Source organism: Sorex araneus, chromosome 4, assembly GCF_027595985.1.
Source record: "Sorex araneus isolate mSorAra2 chromosome 4, mSorAra2.pri, whole genome shotgun sequence".
In the NCBI taxonomy this organism is placed as follows: Eukaryota; Metazoa; Chordata; class Mammalia; order Eulipotyphla; family Soricidae; genus Sorex; species Sorex araneus.
The window spans coordinates 154,977,429-154,999,290 of NC_073305.1; the positions used below are offsets into that span (position 1 = coordinate 154,977,429).

A 21,862-nucleotide genomic window follows, 5' to 3' on the forward strand; every position below is an offset into this window, starting at 1 on the left:
CAGCCCATTTCCTCCTCATTCAGACTTGCCAGTTTTTAACTTCACAACCCCATTTTCTCCATAGGGATTTGTTATTTAGATGAGCCCCAGCCCAATACCTGGGGGCTGGTCCTTCTCCCAAAGCCAGGCCGACAGAAGCAAACTCATATCAAAGCTCCATTCTATCATTTTCTATGAGTTGACCTTTGACTCAGCCTCCATCACCGTGAACTGGCAACCTCCTGAGGGGTGCTTCTCCTCTCACATGGACACTGGGGGTGGGTGTGGGCTGAGCTTATCTTCAGTCTCAGGCAGCCTCAGCCTGGGGGAGTTTGTCATCCACATGGTGAGCCTGAATCTGCTATGTTAGTTCCAGAACCATGTCCTGGGACACAGAAAATGTCCAGGCTCTTGACTGCGCAGCTGGTGAAGCTAAGTGCAGTCTTCCGCTGCTGGATTCTGTCTTTTCTCTGACCCTGATATCAAGCACTCAGAGGAGAGATCCATAGTCCTTATTCTCTCTTATTCCATTCCACGAAAGGTTCTGAGTTCTCTGAGAACTGTTGAATAATATCATTTGCCAATTCCTACTGTGTTCTGAAATTCTTCTCTGCAAGGGAAAAGGCATGCACCAAGAAATCCTGGATAAGATTTAGGACTGACTTCCTTCCCTGCAAAGGACAATTCTGTGCCCCAGCCTGAGTCCTCAAATCTCTGAATCATGGGTGGCAAGGATCATCTCCCACACCTTGCAGAAAAAGTGGACTCCTGGACAGCTTGATGGCTGTCTTGTGGGGCTGGTGAGATGTGAGGTTTGTGTTGTGCAGGGGCTCATGGCAGGCTCACATCTGTCCTAGGTTTCCTCCGACACTTTCTGGGTTACCAAGGCAGCTGGAGAGAGAAGTGGTAGACTTCCTCCTCGAGGCAGCTGCCTCTCTCTTCTTCCCACTTCCCGTAAGTCGTCTGCAGGAATAGCATTCTTCAAAGTAGCCATAAACCAGAAGTGATTCAGGTCTGTCAACTTATGAATCGAAGAGCTGAATGTGTGGCTTCCATCCCATAAAATCACTAGATGCCCATATTAGGTCCAAATTCATAACCTTGCAACTTCTTCAATTGTTCTTTCCCCTCCCGGGCGGGCACGGGGCCGAGGCTTAGTTCTCAGGCTGGAGACATTCTGCGAGGAGTTGCCCACGCTGAAAGAGGTTTTGCTGGGTCTGGATTCACGCTTGTGCAACTGCGGAGAGGCCGCACATGCGTGCGGCCCCCAGGATCACATCTCGGCGGTGGGCAACATTTTTAATTTATTTAAACATCATAATTTATAAAGCTATTCATAGTTGAGTTTTAGACATTCAATGTTTTTTAACATATCTTTTGATACTTGCACGTATGCTTCTGATAGTTATTTTATACTTATGGAATTATGGAATATCCTTATGCTCTATCCATCCTTAAGAGTTATTGCCCATTGATGTTCTGTATGAGTATTAAGGAATTTGGGCATTTGTTTCCTAGGTCTCCCATAGCAAATTACTATAACCGGAGTGCTTTATAAAACGGGGATTGATTATCTCTATAGTCTTGAGGACAGATGAATGTCTAAACTCAAGTTGTCTGCAGGGCCAGTCTCCCTCCAGAGTCTCTGAGGAAGTTTCCATTTTATGCCATTCTAGTTTCTGGCAGTCCGTTTCCTTCACTATCCAACAACCACATCAACTACCATAGCCACAGTGCCCCAACTCTTCTATGTGTTCCCATTCACATGTCTCTTCAAAGGCTCTTGTTGAATTTAAGATAATTCAGTAAGCTCTGATGTAAAACTCCACAATTCATGTGCAAAATTGTATTTCAGAATTTGAAGTGAATAACTTTTGACTGCCAGTTTTCTTTTAAAACATATTTCATAAAAATTATCCATCACCTAACTTTAACAGTTGTCATAATTTTTATTTTTAATAATTTGTGTTTACTTCACAAGTAGGGAGGAAGCAATTTTTAACAAATCACAGTGTCAGTCATTTTCACATCTTTTTTTTTGCAATTGATTTGAATTAGGCCTAAAGCATGGGATTCTTGCTTCATTTGATTATTAAGCATTCTGGATTATTACTAATGGAGTAAGTTCTTTTATTCTTTTGTGATTTCTATCACTGAGCAGCTAAAAAAAAACTGGGTCACATGTCCTGTAAAACGATGTGTATCTTGCATTTCCTTCTGTGATATCATTTAACGCATGACAGAGCCTGGCAAGCTACCCCTGGCTTACTTGATATGCCAAAAACAGTAACAATAATGGAACTCATTCCCCTGACCCTGAACACTACAGGGATGAGTGGAGACATTATTGATGCCTGCTCCAACAAATCCATGAGCAATGGGAGGACAGTGATACAGTGGTACAGTGAATATAATTTAACATTTTAAATTTACCTAAATTTAAATTTACCTAAATTTAAATTTTTCTATAAACTAGACTTTAGATTAGAAATTTAGAAGTAGGTTTCAACTATTTCAGGGTGCCTTTTTAGAATCACTGTATCACAGTCATCCTGTTGATCACCGATTTGCTCGAGCAGGCGCCAGTAATATCTCCATTTGTCCTAGCCCTGAGATTTTAGCAGCCTCTCTTTACTTGTCTTTCCCAACAGTGCTGCATTGGAGGCTCTTTCAGGGTCAGGGGAATGAGACCCTTTTTAGAATACTTAAACTAATATCTCTTTTTCTTATTAATACCCCTTACAAAAAATAGCATCTGTACTTTTATAGACTATATATATTATGATTGTTACTACCATTTAAAAGTTCTCTTGAAGCTTTAGGAGGTGGTTGTATTCTGGTTAAGGAATAAATGGAATTCTCCTTCCTTAGGCTTTTTAAGTGTCGAACTTAAGGGTATCCCAAAAAGGAATCGAAAGAACTATGCTTGGAGTATCACGTTTCACTCAAGTGAGAGAAGGAATCCGGAGTACTGACCTCCATTGATGGTCAAGAATCAGGGATGCTGTCTCGTTTGCCAAGGTGTCAAAAAATCAGATGGGACATGTAATGTGATTCAGAGACGACCACTTTACTAAAGCTGTTATTGATTGGATTCCATGGGATGTCAAAAGACCGAGTGGCCACCCACCAACGAGATGGTCAGACTTCTTCGTCAAAACCCTGTATGAACAATTTGAGGTTCTTCCTTTTTTTGGAGTGAACAGATATCATTGGTCTACACTAATGGAGATGTTACTGGCACCCACTTGAGCAAATCGAAGATCAATGGGATGACAAGTGAAGTGATACAAGTGAATTTTTAAGGGCTGGAGCGATAGGACAGGGGGTAAGGTGTTTGCCTTGCACATGGTCGACCCGGGTTTTATTCCTTCATCCTTCTTGAAGAGCTCGGCAAGCTACCGAGAGTACCCCGCCCTCATGGCAGAGCCTGGCAAGCTCCCCGTGGCGTATTCAATATGCCCTAAACAGTAACAAGTCTCACAATGAAGACATTACTGGTGCCCACTTGAGTAAAAAGATGAACAACGGGACAACAGTGCTACTGTGCTTTAATCCCATCTCTAATTAACTTTTTATTCATTATATATGTGAAGCTTGTAATGGACATCATGCTGATGACACTCACTTTTTGACTTGCCTAAACCAGTTTTCTAATAGATTCCTCCATGGAAGAAATTTCTGGTCATTGGTGTGTTTAATAGTTTGTTGTCCTTTTTTTGCGTATGTGTATAGTATATGTGGTAGTTTACCCTCATACAAAAATCACTGGTTTCGTTTTCATTTTCTATTATTGTGCTTTTTTTTTTTTTTTGGTTTTTGGGTCACACCCGGCAATGCACAGGGGTTACTCCTGGCTCTGCACTCAGGAATTACTCCTGGTGGTGCTCAGGGGACCATATGGGATGCTGGGATTTGAACCCGGGTCAACCGCGTGCAAGGCAAACGCCCTACCCGCTATGCTATCACTCCAGCCCCCTCTATTATTGTGCTTTTAAAATATATTTCTTTATTATCTTTTGGCAAAAGGTAAAGCTGTAATGAAATCTAAAAGGAATCCAACTTCCTTTTTCTTTTAGTATCTGATTATTGTTATCAAAATTTCAAGTTTCCCCTACTTTATCCTTTATTCCTATTTACTAAAATGTAGTGCCTTTATAAATGTCAGTTGTTTCCTATTCTGGAATATTTATCTAATATAAAGTAAGACTTATAATGTGTAGTTCAACTTTTTAAAGCACATTTTAAATCATATATTTGGAGTGTTCTGCTTCATAGCACATATTCATTTTCTTTTTCTTTTTCCATATTTCTTTAAAATAAGACAACCTCACAGAACTTGATGGCCCAGGGTCAAGCCTTGTTGATGCTCAAAAGTTATCAGATCTACACCCAGTGATGATTGTACGTTAATGTGATGCCAGGAAATGAGCTCCATTGCTCACACATTATGCATATACATGTGTCTTGAACCATATCCAGGGACCCAAGTATTGATTTTATAGGTTGTCTATTGTCCATATCCTAGTTATATACTTATTTATTATTGAGTCTACTTAAATATTTTGGTGGAGGAATGCCCCAGAAGTGATGGGTGTGCTATTCCAGGAGTTGTTTGGGGGTACAGTGCCATGCCAGGGAATCAACCTCGGGCTTCTAGATGCAGAGCACAATCCAGCTCTGTGATCCATCTACTTGAATTCATTTCATATTTTTTTTTTTGCTTTCTGGGTCACACCCGGCGATGCACAGGGGTTACTCCTGGTTCTACACTCAGGAATTACTCCTGGCGGTGCTCAGGGGACCATATGGGATGCTGGGATTAGAACCCGGGTCGGCCGCGTGCAAGGCAAACGCCCTACCCGCTGTGCTATCGCTCCAGCCCCTCATTTCATATTTTTTTATTGGATAACATTGATTTGTCATTTCTCCTCCCTCAGGGACCTTAGGTTTATTGAATTGCACCCATCACAGTGTTTCCGAAGCACACCCAATTCCATCAGGCACTAATAATCCTATATTGCTTTTCTCTTTCCTTCATGTTCTTTGCATGGTTTAACAATGTCCTTTTAGTATAGACACAGGAATACAGTTAATTGCCTTTGCAACTTGGGAATTAAGTGACTCCAATAACATTTTCTCCTGGGCATCCATAATATTTACTTGACTTAAGCCCCAGTTGCCCTTTCTTCCAAAGGACAGTCCTGGTGAGAAACTTGGATGGACCCAAGGTAAGACAGAAGCTACCCTGGCATTGAAAAGGGACAGACTAAGTGTCACAAAAAGTATTATAATTTCAGAACATGATCATGGAATGAACTCTGTCATAACTTCCCAAAAACGTAGCTGGATAAGGACCCTGCTGGGGTTATGAAAGACTAACCTGGCCTGAGGACTCTAGTTTGGAACATATAGTGAGATGTCCCCAGGAGGAGCCACCCTTTAAGTTTAATATATCTCTTACTGTGTTCATACAAAATGACTAAAAATATTATGAGAAGTAAATTTATTATGATTGTTTAAATGGATACACTGAATCACTTGCAGCTTTTTCACTTACAGCTCATATCTGGAGTGAAGGGAAATCCTATGAACAGCTAAAGGCAGAGCTGGGTGACGCTGCAGCCATCCAGAGGATCACCACAGTGAGCTGGACGTCTCGGGGAGGATGGGAGGAGCCAGGGAGCCGGGGCAAAGTGGGTTTTGTGTGTGTGTGTGTGTGTGTGTGTGTGTTCTTTTCTACACATGCACTGATTTTCATCTAGAAAGGCTGGTCTCAGAAGCAAGCTGCTCCAGGGTTGGAGGGCTCCACCCTAAAAAAATTTAGTTGCTAGGACTGGAAAGACACATTACTGTCAGTAGGGAGCTTGTGGGTAACAGAGTTCAATCCAAGGCATCTCGTCCTTGTTGCACACCAGGAGTGATCCTTGAATGCAAAGCCAGGAGTAATCCCTGAGTATCACCAGGTGTATCCCGCCCACTCGGCAGAGCCTGGCAAGCTATGAGTGGCGCATTTGATATGCCCAAAACAGTAATGGTAGGTCTCATTCCCCTGACCCTGAAAGAGCTTCCGTCGTTGGGAAAGTTGAGTAAAGAAGACTGTTAAAATCTCAGGGCTGGGAGGAATAGAGATGTTACTGGTGCCCGCTCGAGTAAATCGAGTAAATCGATGAACAACGGGATGACAGTAATACAGTGACAGTTTAAATGGATTACTGGCCAAGGAAAGGAGTAAACAATATGCTCTTTGATGGAATCCCACCCTTGAGTGGATCCCCTAGTAATCTAGAGTGTTGAATCCCCAGATGAGATTTTGTCCTTGAGTTAATCTCCTAGAAGATCTTTCCCTGAGGAAAGTTTTACAACTCTTTATTGTTATAATAATGTTCAATCACACCTATGTGTACCTCAAACCTTTACAATTTTATGTACTTATGCTGTGAGACTAGAATAAATGGCCATTGATTACCAAACAGCCTGTGACCCCATTCCTTCATTCCCCGATCCTGATCCTTTGTTCATTCATCCAAACCCATAATGTTCCATTTAATTTTATTTATTTATTTATTTATTTTTGGGTCACACCTGGCGATGCACAGGGGTTACTCCTGGCTTTGCACTCAGGAATTACTCCTGGAAGTGCTCAGGGGACCATATGGGATGCTGGGAATCGAACCCGGGTTGGCTGTGTGCAAGACAAACTCCCTACCCGCTGTGCTATTGCTCCAGCCCCTCATTTTGATTTTTAAATGTTAGGTTCTTTCCATTCTCTTTTCTTAAATTTTTTTTTTCAAGATGGTGCATGTGTGTGTATATGTGTGTGTGTGTTCTAATTTTATCTTCAATTCTAAAGAGATTTATTTATTCATATTTCTTTTGATTTTGGTGCCACACCCAACAATGTTCAGGGCTGACTCCTGGATTTGCACTCAGGGTTCACTCTTAGTGGACTTGGGGGACCATATAGGGGTGTCTGGAATCACACCCAGGTTGGCTGTGTACAGGGCCAGCAGCCTAACTGCTGTGCTATTACTCTAGCCTTAAGACTTATTATTAAATGAAAATTCCCTCTAATTTTTCATAGTATTTCCAGTATTTTAAAAAATGTAGTCATCACATTTGTGAGTTTGTATACTTATTTAATAGTTCATAATTAATACTACTACCTTAATTATTTGAACTTATCGTTAACAATTAGGTAACATTTATGGGAATGTTTTTCTAGTGCATTATCATTGTAAGGACATCAACTTATCTCCTTTGTTTCAGTTTTATTACAGTACACACACCTGTAATTCAATTGCAACCCTTTCTGTTTTCATGCTTGAGGCAAATTTTCTTCTCTCAAGAGAGAAAAAAGGGTAAGATAATATTTTCCAGCTTCACATTATTAGACCTCCATCTTCTGTTAGTGTAGTGAAGTGTTTTTTAATTTTCATATTTTTAATATTATAAGACCTTTCCCACCTCCAATATTAGATTATTATTTTTTCATTGCTCTAGTCCTATTTCCCACATCTTATTCCATTTCAATTATATTTTTCAGTTCTTTGAGGAGAGAACTCTGATTGTATATATTATTAATTTCATTCTCTTTTTAGAGTTCCAAGAACTTAGACTATTTTAACACCATATGATCTGCCATGTCATCCTATACTGTACCCTCCCTCTCAAGTTGGAGTTTAACGAGTCCTTTTTCAAATCAATTAGTTCTTCCACATTTGCTTTTCTGTCTTTTCCAAGCTTGGTGATTGAGGACTTATCTAGATCTCAAAAGTCGCTGTACTTTTTCTCTCTTTGCTCCCGTCCAGCTACCCAGTAAGACCACATAAGTTCTGCGTTTGGAGTATGCTTTTTCATATTAGCATTTTATGATTTGTGGGAAAACTTTCCATGTAGCAATGATGTGTATGTTTTCTGTGAGTTTTAAATATTGTTCCTTGAAGAGCCCCATCTGCTTCCACGATTAGCAAAGAATCAGTAACTGCTCAGTTTCAACAGTATCTGTTTGCTAAGTTGCTGGATAAATGCACTACAGACCTGATGTCTTTTCTGACAGAAATTTAATGTGTCACACTTCTGGAGACTCTAAGTGCAAGAAGGGAAACCAAAGGGCTAGAAGTGAGAGCAGTGCATACCTGCTCAAATTGTCTAGAGACTGTACAGTGATTATGTTAGGTCTCTGAAAGTAATTGGGAAATGTCTGGATAGGGATGATATGAACAACTTTCAGCGACCTTGAAATTCAGGCAGAGATTTTAGATTACCTGGAAACGTAAAATGAGAATTGATATTATTTGAGACATATTATGACAATTATATATAATTGAGACATGTGTTCATAACAAAGGTTGGGTTAGTCTGTCTGCAATAAGAGAGATCATTCAAAAAAAAGTTGAAAGTCAGTTAATTTACCATTAATTTATTTTATTTTGATTTTTGGGTCACACCTGTGATGCACAGGAGATACTCCTGGTTCTGCACTCAAGAATTACTCCCGGTGGTTCTTGGGGGACCATATGGGATACTGGGAATCAAACCTGTGTCAGCGCATGCAAGGCAAACGCCCTACCCGCTGTGCTATTGCTCCAGCCCAAGTAATTTACTATCTATAAAATATATTTAATTAATCTTCTTATGCTCATTGAAGATAAATGAAGACATTTTCTTTGAGAATTTCTGATATTAGCACAATAAATATCAGCATAATAGAATTAGTTTTTAGGATTGATATATAAAATTATACTTCTATATAGTCATAGGAATCTTTTTAATAATTCTTATTTATCCACTGTGATTTACAAAACTGCTAATAACAGAGTTTTGGACATACAATATTGCAACTGCAAATCCACCATCAGTTGTTGGCATCTCTTCACCAATGCCATCCTGAGGTTCCCTCTCATTTTCATTCTCACTTCCTTAGCAAACTTATTTAAAAAATATTTGTTATAATTAGGTCCCATGTTTACATACAATAGTATTTGTATGGCACCAATGCTTTTGAGATATATATTTATATATGTATATATATATATATATCACTGTATCACTGTCATCCGTTGCTCATCGATTTGCTTGAGCGGGCACCAGTAATGTCTCCATTGTGAGACTTGTTACTGTTTTTGGCATATCGAATATGCCACGGATAGCTTGCCAGGCTTTGCTGTGTGGCAAGATACTCTCAGTAGCTTTCCAGACTTACCGAGAGGGACAGAGGAATCGAACCTGGGTTGGCTGTGTGCAAGGAAGCACCCTACCCACTGTGGTATCACTCCAACCCAGCTTTAAAACTATGTAATTCAAAGGCTAGGGAGAGAGAGAGCTCAAAGGGTGTAGCTCATGCTCTGCATGCAATGTGGTAGCTCTGAGTTTAAGACTGAGCCCCTAAGACTCATGTATGCAATAATAACTAAATAATTCCCACCATATTCCACCTGAAAATAGCTAGAATAGTCAGCAAAAATAGCCAGATAAATCTGTGTGTGCTTATGGGGGGCGGGGGAAATCTGCGTTTCGCAGAGAAAGTAATAGGAGAATATCATTATTTTTCTTTTTGATGTATATTACGTCTGATATGAGATAATGGTCACCAAAACTTCTACAAACTCTTATATATCTGACTGAAGCGATAGCACAGCAGGTAGGGCGTTTGCCTTGCACGCAGCCGACCCAGATCCCGGTTTGATTTCTTTGTCCCTCTTGGAGTGCCCGGCAAGCTACTCAGAGTATTCGATATGTCAAAACAGTAACAACAAGTCTTCTTCCCTCCCTTCCTCCCTCCCTCCTTCCTTTCTTCCTCCCTCCCTTCCTCCCTTTCTTCCTTCCTTCCTTCCTTCCTTCTTTCCTTCCTTCCTTCCTTCCTTCCTTCCTTCCTTCCTTCCTTCCTTCCTTCCTTCCTTCCTTCCTTCCTCCCTCCCTTATCTCCCTCCCTTATCTCCCTCCCTTCCTCCCTCCCTCCCTTCCTTCCTTCCTTCCTTCCTTCCTTCCTTCCTTCCTTCCTTCCTTCCTTCCTTCCTTCCTTCCTTCCTTCCTTCCTTCCTTCCTTCCTTCTTCCCTTCCTCCCTCCCTCCCTTCCTCCCTCCCTCCCTCCCTCCCTCCCTTCCTCCCTCCCTCCCTTCCTCCCTCCCTCCCTCCCTCCCTTCCTCCCTCCCTCCCTTCCTCCCTCCCTCCCTTCCTTCCTTCCTTCCTTCCTTCCTTCCTTCCTTCCTTCCTTCCTTCCTTCCTTCCTTCCTTCCTCCCTCCCTCCCTTCCTCCCTTCCTCCCTTCCTTCCTCCATTCCTTCCTTCCTTCCTTCCTTCCTTCCTTCCTTCCTTCCTTCCTTCCTTCCTTCCTTCCTTCCTTCCTCCATTCCTTCCTTCCTCCCTCCCTTCCTTCCTTCCTTCCTTCCTCCCTTCCTTCCTTCCTTCCTTCCTTCCTTCCTTCTTTTCTTCCTTCCTCCCTCCCTCCCCTCCCTCCCTCCCCTCCCTCCCTCCCTCCCTCCCTCCCTCCCTCCCTTCCTTCCTTCCTTCCTTCCTTCCTTCCTTCCTTCCTTCCTTCCTTCCTTCCTTCCTTCCTTCCTTCCTTCCTTCCTTCCTTCCTTCCTTCCTTCCTTCTTGTTTTTGTTGAAACTAATTTAGAAAGACATGAGGGGAGAGGAAGAGGGAATTATGTATTTTAGATGAACACAGGCTTCTCCAGAGTGGAAATAAGCAAGCAAAGAAACAGAGATAAGCAAGACAGATAGTGTTCAAGGGAGAACAGGGGCTTGAAAAGGCAACATAATTTCTTAATAAAGTTGTTGAGAGAATTTTTATCACAAGATTGTTTTGAATAAAGAATTATGAGAGCCTATGGCTATGCATTTAGATTATATCAAGAAAGAAGCCCAGGTCCAGCTGTAACTGGTTAGAAATAGGAAATCATAGTAACTGGAGGAAGGAGAGGACAAAAATTCCACTTGTCTCACATAGGGAAAACTACATATATCCCAAAATAAATAAATTGTTTGTGGTTTCTTTAAAGTTAAAATGTAATTTAAAAGTACTGTATAGGGGCTGGAGAGATAGCACAGCGGGTAGGGTGTTTGCCTTGCACACGGCCGACCCAGGTTCAAATCCCAGCATCCCATATGGTCCCCTGAGCATGGCCAGGGGTAATTCCTGAGTGCAGAGCCAGGAGTAACCCCTGTGCATTGCCAGGTGTGACCCAAAAAGCCAAAAAAAAAAACCCCATAAAAGTACTGTATAGTGAAGATTTGATATTAACAAGTGAAATATCTGCAAAACTCCTCCATAAAAGTTATGAGAGAAATATTGAATGCAAGTTACCACTTCAAATACCTATTTAGCTATTCTAATAGTAATAAATATAACCCACAACTGTTTTACTTTGCCTCAGAAATGAGAAAAAAAAGATGACTCTCATACTAAATGTTAGGTAGTTTGCTTTACTAGAGTAATAGTAGTTCTGGGAAGCTAGAAGGTGCAGAAAACAGTGAGGAAAATGTTTGAGAAGAATAATCAAGATAAAAACTGAAAAATTTCAAGGATGAAAGGAGCATTGGACATAAGATGTTCTTTTTCACAAATGCTCATTTTAGTCAAGAATTTATGGCATTATCACATATAAGAGTATAAAGAAATAGCAAATATATTGCCATAAACAGATATTCAGTGGCTGAAAAGAATACTTAGTGGTATAAGTCATATTGCTAAAGAAAAATAATATCCTGAGGTCTCTCTGTTTTTTCACAGTGTTCCCATCTGTGTGAAAGAAGAGATGATGAACAGAAGGTACTATCATCCCTACAGAACACTTTTGACTCAGCAACTAAAAGTGACAGCTTAAGTTGCAGAAAATTGTAAGAAATATAATTGAATAAATAGAAGTCATTTTTCCTTCAAGAAGTTAGAGTATATAAACTAAGAAACTGGAGCTTGCAAAGCCTCAAGGTCCTTATCTTAGAGAAGAGGTAAGCAGATGCTCTTAACTTAGAATGAAAAACAAAAATGAGAAAGGATGCAGAATTGGGGAACAAAATGATAGTACAGTGGATAAGGTGCTTGCCTCATATGCTGCCTTCCTGAGTTTGATCCCCAAAATTCCATATGGTCTCTTAAGCCCCACCAGGAGTGATCCCACTGCTGCATATAGGTCCACATTCCCCCCCCCCCAAAAAAAAAGAAAGCATATTCGGATTGCTGATTTTATTTTATTTTCAGTCATTATCCAGAGATGAGGACAGATGTGTTAAAAAGTAAGTGAAGCAGCAACAAATGAAGACTGCTACCAATACACACAAAATAATCAAACATTAAAGTAAAGGAAGAAAAATAGTGGAGAGGAAAACATAATTAGATTCAGTTAATAAAATTAAGAAAGTATATGTATTTATTAAATTGTGAGTAATATATATGCAATAAATTTCAGAGCAGCTATGTTCTTAGGAGAAAAATAATAAACTTTTTAGTATTAGGTTTAGGGAACAGTCTGTTATTGAAACAGAAGCTTTGCACAGTGGCAGTATTGTAGTCAATGAGGTTTATCCGAGGTCCAATAATTGCTAATTGAAAACTATTATTGAAACAGAAAATAACAAGAGCAGAGTTTTTGTGGTGGTTGTTTTTAACGTGGGCCATATGCCAATGATGGTTGGAGGCCAGGGCCACTGCTGGTGATGCTTGGCCAGGTGATGTAGGGGTCCATGCAGAAGCTCACAGAACTGAATGTGAGAAGAGCTATACCCTAAGATTCTTGGGACGGACCATGGATTTTCATTGACTGGAATGGGAAGGAATGGGAGTGAAGATACACGGTAGGCAACTACTGCTGATGACGTCATTCTCATAACACCAAACATTAGCCAAGTGGCACAAATGCTGGCCGACTTTGACCATGAGTGTGGAAAGGTCGGACTGCAGCTGAATCTCAGCAAAACAATGTTCATGAAAAACGAACTAGTCCCTGATGTTCCATTTGCTCTCAATGTAACGAATGTCTCCGAATGCAGCAGCTATGTATACCCGGGTCGAGAACTCAACATGAGGAATGACTTGGCGCCAGAAATGTACAGAAGGAAGAGAGCAGCATGGAACGCCTTCAAAAGCGTTGAAGAAGTGGTTAAGAGGATGAAGAACCTCCAGCTCTGGGCACATCTTTTTGACTCCACTATTCTTCCTGCACTAATATATGCCTCAGAAACCTGGGGCCTACAAAAACAGGACGAGAAGGCTATTCGTGTATCCCAAAGAGGAATCGAAAGAGCTACACTTGACGTATCTTGTTTCACTCAAGTGAAAGAAGGAATCTGGAGTTCTGACCTCCATCGATGGTGAAGAATCAGGGACGCTGTCTCGTTTGCCAAGGCATCAAAAATCAGATGGGCTGGTCACATAACTCGATTCAGTGACAACTGCTGGACTAAAGCTGTTACCGACTGGATTCCAAAGGATGTCAAAAGATTGAGTGGCCGCCCACCATCGAGATGGTCAGACTTCTTCGTCAAAATCCTGAATGAATGGTTTGAGGCTCTTCCTGTTCCTGGAGCAAGCAGATATCATTGGACTACATTAGCACACGACAGGGACGTATGGAGACATTACTGGTACCTGTGTGAGCAAATCGAAGATCAACGGGATGACAAGTGACAAGTGCCCATGGATTTTCATTATAGTGTTTGGGGCCACGCAGTGCTAAGGATTGAACTCAGGGCCTTGTACATAGTAGATGCTCTCATATATAGCCATCTCCTTGGCCCAAACATGAGGTGTTTTATGAAAAAATAGTTATAGATACTAAAGATAAAGCCATTTAAAAACGTTTATATATGTATATAAAAGTCAATTATAGTAACATGATTCCATAATGTAGACTGACTCTAGTATCTTCTTTGGATATTGGATAGCAGATGTATTTCAGGCACTTTGCTTAGGCACTGGCATTTCTCAGGTGACTGTCAGAGCACCTGCTAGTAGGTTGTTTATAATGCAGTAAGAAAGAGACGTGTAACAGCAACATCTTCAATCAGGTACATTTGGAGAAGTGTGATGCTCTGCAGAATATAATAATAAAAGAGCTCTTAATATTGAAAATTCTCAGAATGATCAATTTGAAAACCATAGAGTAACATTACAATATTATTAAATACTGTATTTCCAAATACTGTATTTCCTAAAATTGTAATTGGAAAAGAAAAATACTCAGAATTTTTAGAATGATGATCAAAAATGCAATCACTCACTCAGTGCCTGCTAAATTTCAACATGGATGAGATGCAACAATTGGTGCTTCAGAAAAGGCAGAGAAACAACATACCAATATGCCCAATAACAAAAAAGAATAAAGGATGCTGATTATCTGGTTCATATCCAAGAGGATTATGTGTCTGGGGAGAAGAGGCAAAGTATTTTAAAGACTGAAGAGCCTGGAGAAGTGGACGGGACTTACTACTATGGATGAAAAATGTGTGGGATGTTGAACACATGCTTTGAAATTTGCTGAGCTAGAGAGAGAAAATCACTGTCATGCATTTATTTTCCCTAAAGAAAATAAGTTTCAACAGCTCAAAAAAAAATCTGGTTTAGATAGGGCTTGAATGAGAACCTCAATGAGAGTTGAGAAATTTCTGAGACTCGGAGAGGCAGAAAAATTTCTGGGGAAAAAGATTTAGGTTGCCTCTGGATATGAAGAGACACTCTAAGGTTCCTAGCAACTAAACTTCTTGTTTCATAGTAGAAGTCAGTTATTCTTCAAGAATTCTCTTCCATTTATCCTTGCAGTCTCTAAAGAGTTTTATCCTATGCTGCAGCCTATTTATGATAGATGATGGCTTATTATGACAAACTTTGGGGGAGTATCAGTGGTATGTGGAGGGTAACACAATAAAGTCTTTGATGACTGGTGCACATGGAACCTAGAACATTGCTTTGTAGAACATAGGTATTGTCTAGTAATATTAGTTGCCTTTGTCTATCATGACTACTTCTATCATTGTAAGTATTCAATTACGTCTTCCTGCTCCCTGAATCCATGAACTTTTCATGTAGTATTTGATTCTTTTCTTTTCCTTCTTTACCTAGCTTACACTTTTATTGAGGTAATTTGTTTCACAAGAGTGTATTCTAGAACTATCACCAAGGTGATGGAGGCTCCACAGTTGATTGGATATTTGCAACCTATTTCCTCTCCCCTTTGGCAATCTCAGTCCTGTGATTTAAGGAGTTGATTCTTCAAATACCGTTCCACTCTTGTTTTGTTTCTTTATATACCACACATGATTGTGATCATCTGGTATTTATCTTTCTCCTTCTGACTTTTTTCTTAGCCTGCCTACTATAGTTTCATCCAGGTTATTACAAAAAAGCATGATTCTTATATATATATATATATATATATATATATATACATATATATATATCTGAGCAGCATTCCATGTTGTATATGTAACACAGCTGTATCCATTCATCAGTTGTTGAGAACTTGAGTTATCTCCAGATTTTGGCTCTTGTAAATAACACTGAAACAAACTTAGATGTGCATAAAAATTTTCAAATTCATAGTTTTGAGTTAAATAAATATTTAAGAGAGAAATTGTTGGGTTATATGGTATTTCCTATTGGAATAGTTTGAAAATTTTCCATGCTGTCTTCAATAGACGTTAGGTTAGCATGCATTCCTACTAATAAGTGAATGAGAGTTTCTTTTTCCTCCCCACTTTACTTCTAGCAGCACTTGTTCCCAGAGTCTTTAATATAGTCTGTAAACAACTTTTATCCTTTTTATCCCTGTTTCCTAAATGTTTATCCACATTCCCTCAAATAAGCCATGCTAATCAATTCTATTAACATTCTGAGGATTAGGTCTAGGTGTCTAGGGATATCTAAATCAACCTAATCTTGTATGTTTATTTCTTGTGTTTGAATTTGATTTTCCCTCTAGTCTCAAAATTCTAACCAATCCACAAGGTCCACTGCAGATCCATAAATATACCTTTGACCCTAAATAAGTTTGTTTGAGTTCAGATCACTATTGGCTTTAGATTGGTACTACTTAGTGATTTTGAGATATGATATCAAGAATATAGGCTACTTGAACATCATGCATTTATATGTGCTTGAGTCCATCATGTGTTCCCCAAAGCTAAGCACAGGTTCATTAAGTGCATGTTTTTGATTTAAACAAGTATAGACCAAAGATCTTGGTCTTCAGACACTACTAAGACTTGGATCTTTCCTAGCTAGGAGAGGAAAGCTGACTATTTAGTACTGGAAATTTGCTTGATTCACTTTCTTTCTCTGTCAAACATCATTATCACCCCCTTTTTTGGTCATTCTATGCTTTTGCTTTTGCCATAAAAATTCTTCAGCTCTTCCTGTGGAATCTTTATGGTTATAAAATAAGATGAAATAATATAAGCTTATATAAAATGACATGGAAAAATTGTTGCATATCACTGAATAAGAGATGTTGCTCATTGTAAAGTAATGTGATTTGGTAAGGCCCACGTTACTGGAATGTTCTGGGTTTATTGTTGAGCACATCAAAAATGGAACAGTTACACCATGCATATATGACTTTACAAATGTATTTTCAGAATTAGTGAAGTAGTACCCATAAATAACTGCTTATATTTTTCTCTTTGATATATAAATAAAACACCTAAGTATAGACTTATCCAGTGACTGGGTTAGTCAACTCACTGTCACATATCCAAAACTTTTTGCTGTTGTGCAAATAGAAATGAAATAGTGGTGGTTTGTTTTTTATGCTCTATAAAGAGAAAATTAACTTAGTATATCAGAATGTGTGTTAATAATACAAATGTACAAAATATGTAAATTGGACAATTGAAATTAAACTGTTATACTCCTGAATATCTGTATCACAGAGTATTCTGAATATATAATTTTATAAATTAGACTAAATGACAAGTTAGAATTATATACACAATTATTTGATCTAATTTACTGAACTATGGTCATATTTTTTGATCAGTAACTTAGAATATTTGGAAAAAACAAGATGATATATTTCTGCCATTTTTCTTCAAGCAGAACTTTTTGTATTTTTACTGACCATAACAAAATTTTCTCCCTGATAGTGACAGAGAAGGGGAAATAGTCATTTTTCTCTAAGATTATCTCTGGTGGTTGTTCCCAGGAGAAATTGCCTAAAGGTCCTTTTCTTCAGTTATAGACTTTCTGAAAGACAAAAACAAAACAAACTAGCAAACACACACACACACACATACACACACACACACACACAAAGTGCCTCAAAAGCCATGTAGAACAAATTAATTCTTTCAGATTACTTTGTAACAAAATCTCTTCAGGACTTTGTCTCAACTATGGCCCCTCAATATATTTCTACCAGTCCTTATTTTAGAAATACTTAATTCAAAAACGAGAATTTAGAAATGCTTAGACCAATGCATAGTTATATTTACTCTAAAACTATTTTAAATTCATTTAAAATATGGCTGAGAACCCTAAGTGTTGGATAGCATTGAGTTATCCTTTCTCCTCCTGCAATTTTATTGTTTTACTTCCACCACAGTGCCCCTGAGGCACACCTAATTTCATCAAGCGCTAATAATCCTATATTCCTTTTCTCTTTCTTTTACGTCATTTTCATGTTAATTTAGCTCTGTCCTTTTGGTATAGACACAGGAAGGCGGTTCATGCTATGTTTTGTAGCATGGGAGTTAATTGACTCCAAAATAATATTTACTCCTGGGCATCCATATTTACTCGACTTAAGCCTCAGTTGTCCTTAGTTCCTAGCACTCCAAAAGCAGGGTGCCGGTGAAGGGACTGGATGGACCCAGGGCAAGCTGTAAGCTACCCTGGCATAGAAAGGAGACAAGCTAAGCCCCATAAGCATAACAAATTAAGAGCACGGTCATGGGACAAACTCTGTCATGACCCAAAAAGAAGTAACTGAATAAGGACCCTGCTGGAGTTAGGAAAGACTAACCTAGTCTGAGTACTGGGGCCTGATATATTTAGTGAGATGTCCCCAGGAGGAGTCAAACTCAAGCTTATTGTGTTCATACAAAATGATTAAAAATATTATAAGAATTAAATTTACTATGACTGTTTAAATGGATCACTAGCTGAGGAAAGGATAAAGCAGTACACTCTGGATGGAACCCCACCCTTGAGCAGATCTCCTTGTAATCTGAAGTGCTGAACCCTCAGATGAGATTTTATCCTTGAGTTAATGTCCTAAAGGGGTGACTTTACTTCTGTTGTTATAACAATGTTCAACCCCACCTATGTGTACTCCCACCCTTCATGAGTCCTACAGAAGTATGCTATAAGGGGGAAAAGGGGAGGGTAAGAACAGAGACTCTGGAGACTTTGAGACTTTGGAACTAGAAGGAAGATTAGATGGCAACAACGACTGGAAGTAGAGGACTATGAGACTATGACGAGATGTGGAAGAAGATATAAAGAAAGAGAGGACTTTGAGGTCTACGAGGAGACTAGGATGATGGAACTATGATGATGGGGACTATGACCAAAACTACAGCTACACTTACACTGTAAGGGGAGAGATCGGACTATGCTGGGGAGGAGAGAGATAAATAAACTGACTACTGACCATCCTGGGACCTAGTTCCCCAGTTTCTTTGTACCCCCAGTTTCTTTGTCCATGCATGGCCGTGAGCTAGCCAGGGTAACTGTTCTCAGCCACAGAACAATTGTGTCCCACATGACCACACCTTTGTAGATTTGAAACTCATACCTAAGTAGAAAAAGAATAAGATACATGAATACAGTATTGATTTTGATTTAAAAAAATTTTGCAATCCTCAGGCCTTTATTCTTTTTCGTCCTATTATTAACTTATTGTATTACAACTCTGCTTACATTTGTTACAATTTAGGCTTTCAGAATGAGCTAGGAGATACACTAGGTCTTTGCTGTAGATTTTGGGGCAAAGATGGTCTCCTCTATGAAATTTATTTATTCCAGAAGAATTGATCAAGCAACTGCTGTGTGGAGGTACATCATTATACGTCTAGTGAGTAGAATCAAGGACGATAAGAATATGTCCTTGAAGTAATCCCAGAAGTAAAATCATAGGAATGATGAAGTAGGACAAGGGCTTTAAGAAAAAATGAGTAGGTGTTCACTGAGTAAGAGGAATAAAAAAGGGCATCCACGAGAAAGAGACCGCCTATGCCAAGTTTCAGAGACAAGGTTCCTGCTTAGGAACAGGAAGTAGTTGTCAGGGCTTGAGGGAAGAAGGAGCTTTGTTGCTTTTTTTATAGTGCAAATATGTAGACTTTTTGTGTGGTAGTCATACAAATACATTCTAACTCTTAGCAATGATTTTTTAAATTAGATATAAATAGATTCCTTTGTTTCTTTTTTTTTTCTTTTTGGGTCACACCTGGCGATGTTCAGGGATTACTCCTGGCTCTGCACTCAAGAATCACTCCTGGCAGTGTTTGGGGGACCATATGGGATGCTGGGAATCGAACCTGGGTTGGCCACGTGCAAGGCAAACGCCCCACCCACAGTGCTATTGCTCCAGCCCCTAGATTCCTTTTATTAAACCAAAGAAATGCATCTATATTACCATTCTAATGGCTTACTTCCCACTTTTGGATGTATTGGAAGAAACAGAAAAGAGCTATATTGAAATGAGGACCACTATCTATGAGAAACATAATGGGCTTATAATTTATCGTTACTTACTTTTTTTTTTTATCAATCTGTCCTCAGGTGTTCAGCCACAACAAGGACTGGAGCAGTAGTAGTAGTTATAGAGGCATCAGTGTCTGAGTCCCACTACCACAGGGCAGAAGTCCTATATTACTCAGCTGACATAAGTGCCTGTCTTTTTATTTACTCATCCTTTCTCAAATCCCATGTACCCTTAAGCTGTGACAGTTGCTTCAACTAACATTGAGAATTTTACAGAAAACTGTTAGTTTATTTCTTCTATTTCTACAGTTAGACTGTTAAGTTAAATTTCTTGTTTTCACCAGTACTTATATTTTCTTTCCTCATCTCCCCAAACTTCCAGTCTGCAAGTATACAAATTTAGCAAATATTTTCTTCCTTGATATTAGAATGAATAACTAATGATATATAATTGTGCTTATCAGTTATCAATGTGTTTTATCTTCATCTTTACAGTTCTTTTCACTGATATTATGTAGAAGAAATGTAGTCAGGTATTTTTATTACAATTAGTATAGTGAACTGTACTAATATTTCTATATGGTAGGTAGTAATAGTACTGTTAGTCTACAATTGTATCCCAAGTTTTTACTGCAGTCAACACATAGACACATCTGAAGGTTTTGTTCCTGCCATATCTGCCTCAGTGCAAAATTTCCCCAGGGACAATCTTTTCCAAGCATTACCCATTGGTTGGCTGAGATTTCATCAGGTCCTCTATCACTGTTAGAACATTCCCTTGCTCAATCTTTCTTTCAGTTCTCTTTTTCTTTCGTAACTGTCAGATCTTCACTGCAACCCTGTCTTTCTTTGTGTGATTCTACTTCCTCCAACATTTATCTTTTGAGGGAATTATCACTCAATAAAATTTTTGTCTCAGAGACTACTTCCCAGGACACCCAACTGACAGGATTTTAAGTGGTTTGTAAATTCCACTGAAATTTATACCATTTTCCCTTTACTCACTTGATGAAGGTCCCCAAGAAGAAAAGGCTGACACAAGAGATTCCCTCCAGATGGTGTAGCTTGTAATGTCATTCCAAAGAATAAATGGGGCAACAGTTAGAATGAAACTGATGACCATGGGGGCGATTGAGATCATCACTGCAAACTACTGAGTCTCAGGGCCATGAAGACCTGTAGAGGAGGCTGTTCAATCTTCCACAGTCTTCTCCAGGAGGAAAGGGCAAAAGCAGCAATTTTCATCAACTTCTGTCCTTCACCAGTATGAGTTGCCATTGGGTTACTAACTTCTTTGTGCCACCTGATTTGCATATGTTAGCAGAATGGCCAAATGGATTTCTGACGACATTCGAACAGTGAGACTGCAGAGAATCATCCTTTGGAAAGGAAGTGAGAGGGAAGAGGAGCAGCTGAATTTAGATGCCGCCATTTACAAGTTTGCCCAGTTACTAGCTGCAACACAAGAACTAAAAGAAGGGTCAAAAAGATATGTAGCCTGCCGCATAGGTTTTCCATCACACCTCCTTCAAGAACTTCTGTACTTGAAGTTAAATTGCATTAAATTTCTCATATTCCAAAGTCTTCTAATGCTTTTATGTCTTTCAACATTTTAAAGGAAACAATAAAGTAAATAGCAAATTATAGTATAATTTCTGCATATCCAGCTTCAACAATACCAATATTACACTGATCTTCACTCATCAATCTCTTTCCTGTCCTTTTCTCTTTCTGTCTTGTATTTTATTATTTTTTTTGAGGGATGACAACCCAAGTAATGAACAAAGGGTACTGAGGCACTTCCGGCAATATTTCACCAACTGGAGTGGTGGTTCAGTACTAGGGCCCACAGATGCAGTACTTCTTGGTCCTAGAGTATTAAGGATCTCTATTTCCACATCCCACAATACTCAGGGGATCATAAGGAGCCAGGAATTGAAACTGGATTGAGCACGTGCAAAACGTGCGTCATGAACACATTGCTACCTTTTCTGCCCCCTCTGCTGTGTTTTTTAAACCAAATTTAAGGTTTAAAATTAAAGTTTATCAGTAAGAATTATATAGGGCTTAGAGAGATAGTAAAGCAGGTAGGTTGCTAGCTTGCCTTGAATATGGTTAACTGAATTCCCGGCATGCCTTATGGTCCCCTGCATATTGCCAGGACTGATTCCTGAGTGCAGAGCCAGGAGTAACCTCTTATCATCACAGGGTGTAACCCAAAAACAATAACAAAAAGAAGAACT

General features: G+C 39.3%; 2 pseudogenes; one reads left to right on the top strand and one right to left on the bottom strand.

Annotated features, from left to right (window-relative positions):
* LOC101556262 (serine/threonine-protein kinase Nek4-like) overlaps positions 1–20,897 on the bottom strand; it is a 41,450-nt pseudogene extending 20,553 nt beyond the window's left edge.
* LOC129404491 (U4 spliceosomal RNA) lies at positions 12,467–12,590 on the top strand (annotated as a pseudogene).
* Positions 20,898–21,862: the final 965 nt, after the last annotated feature.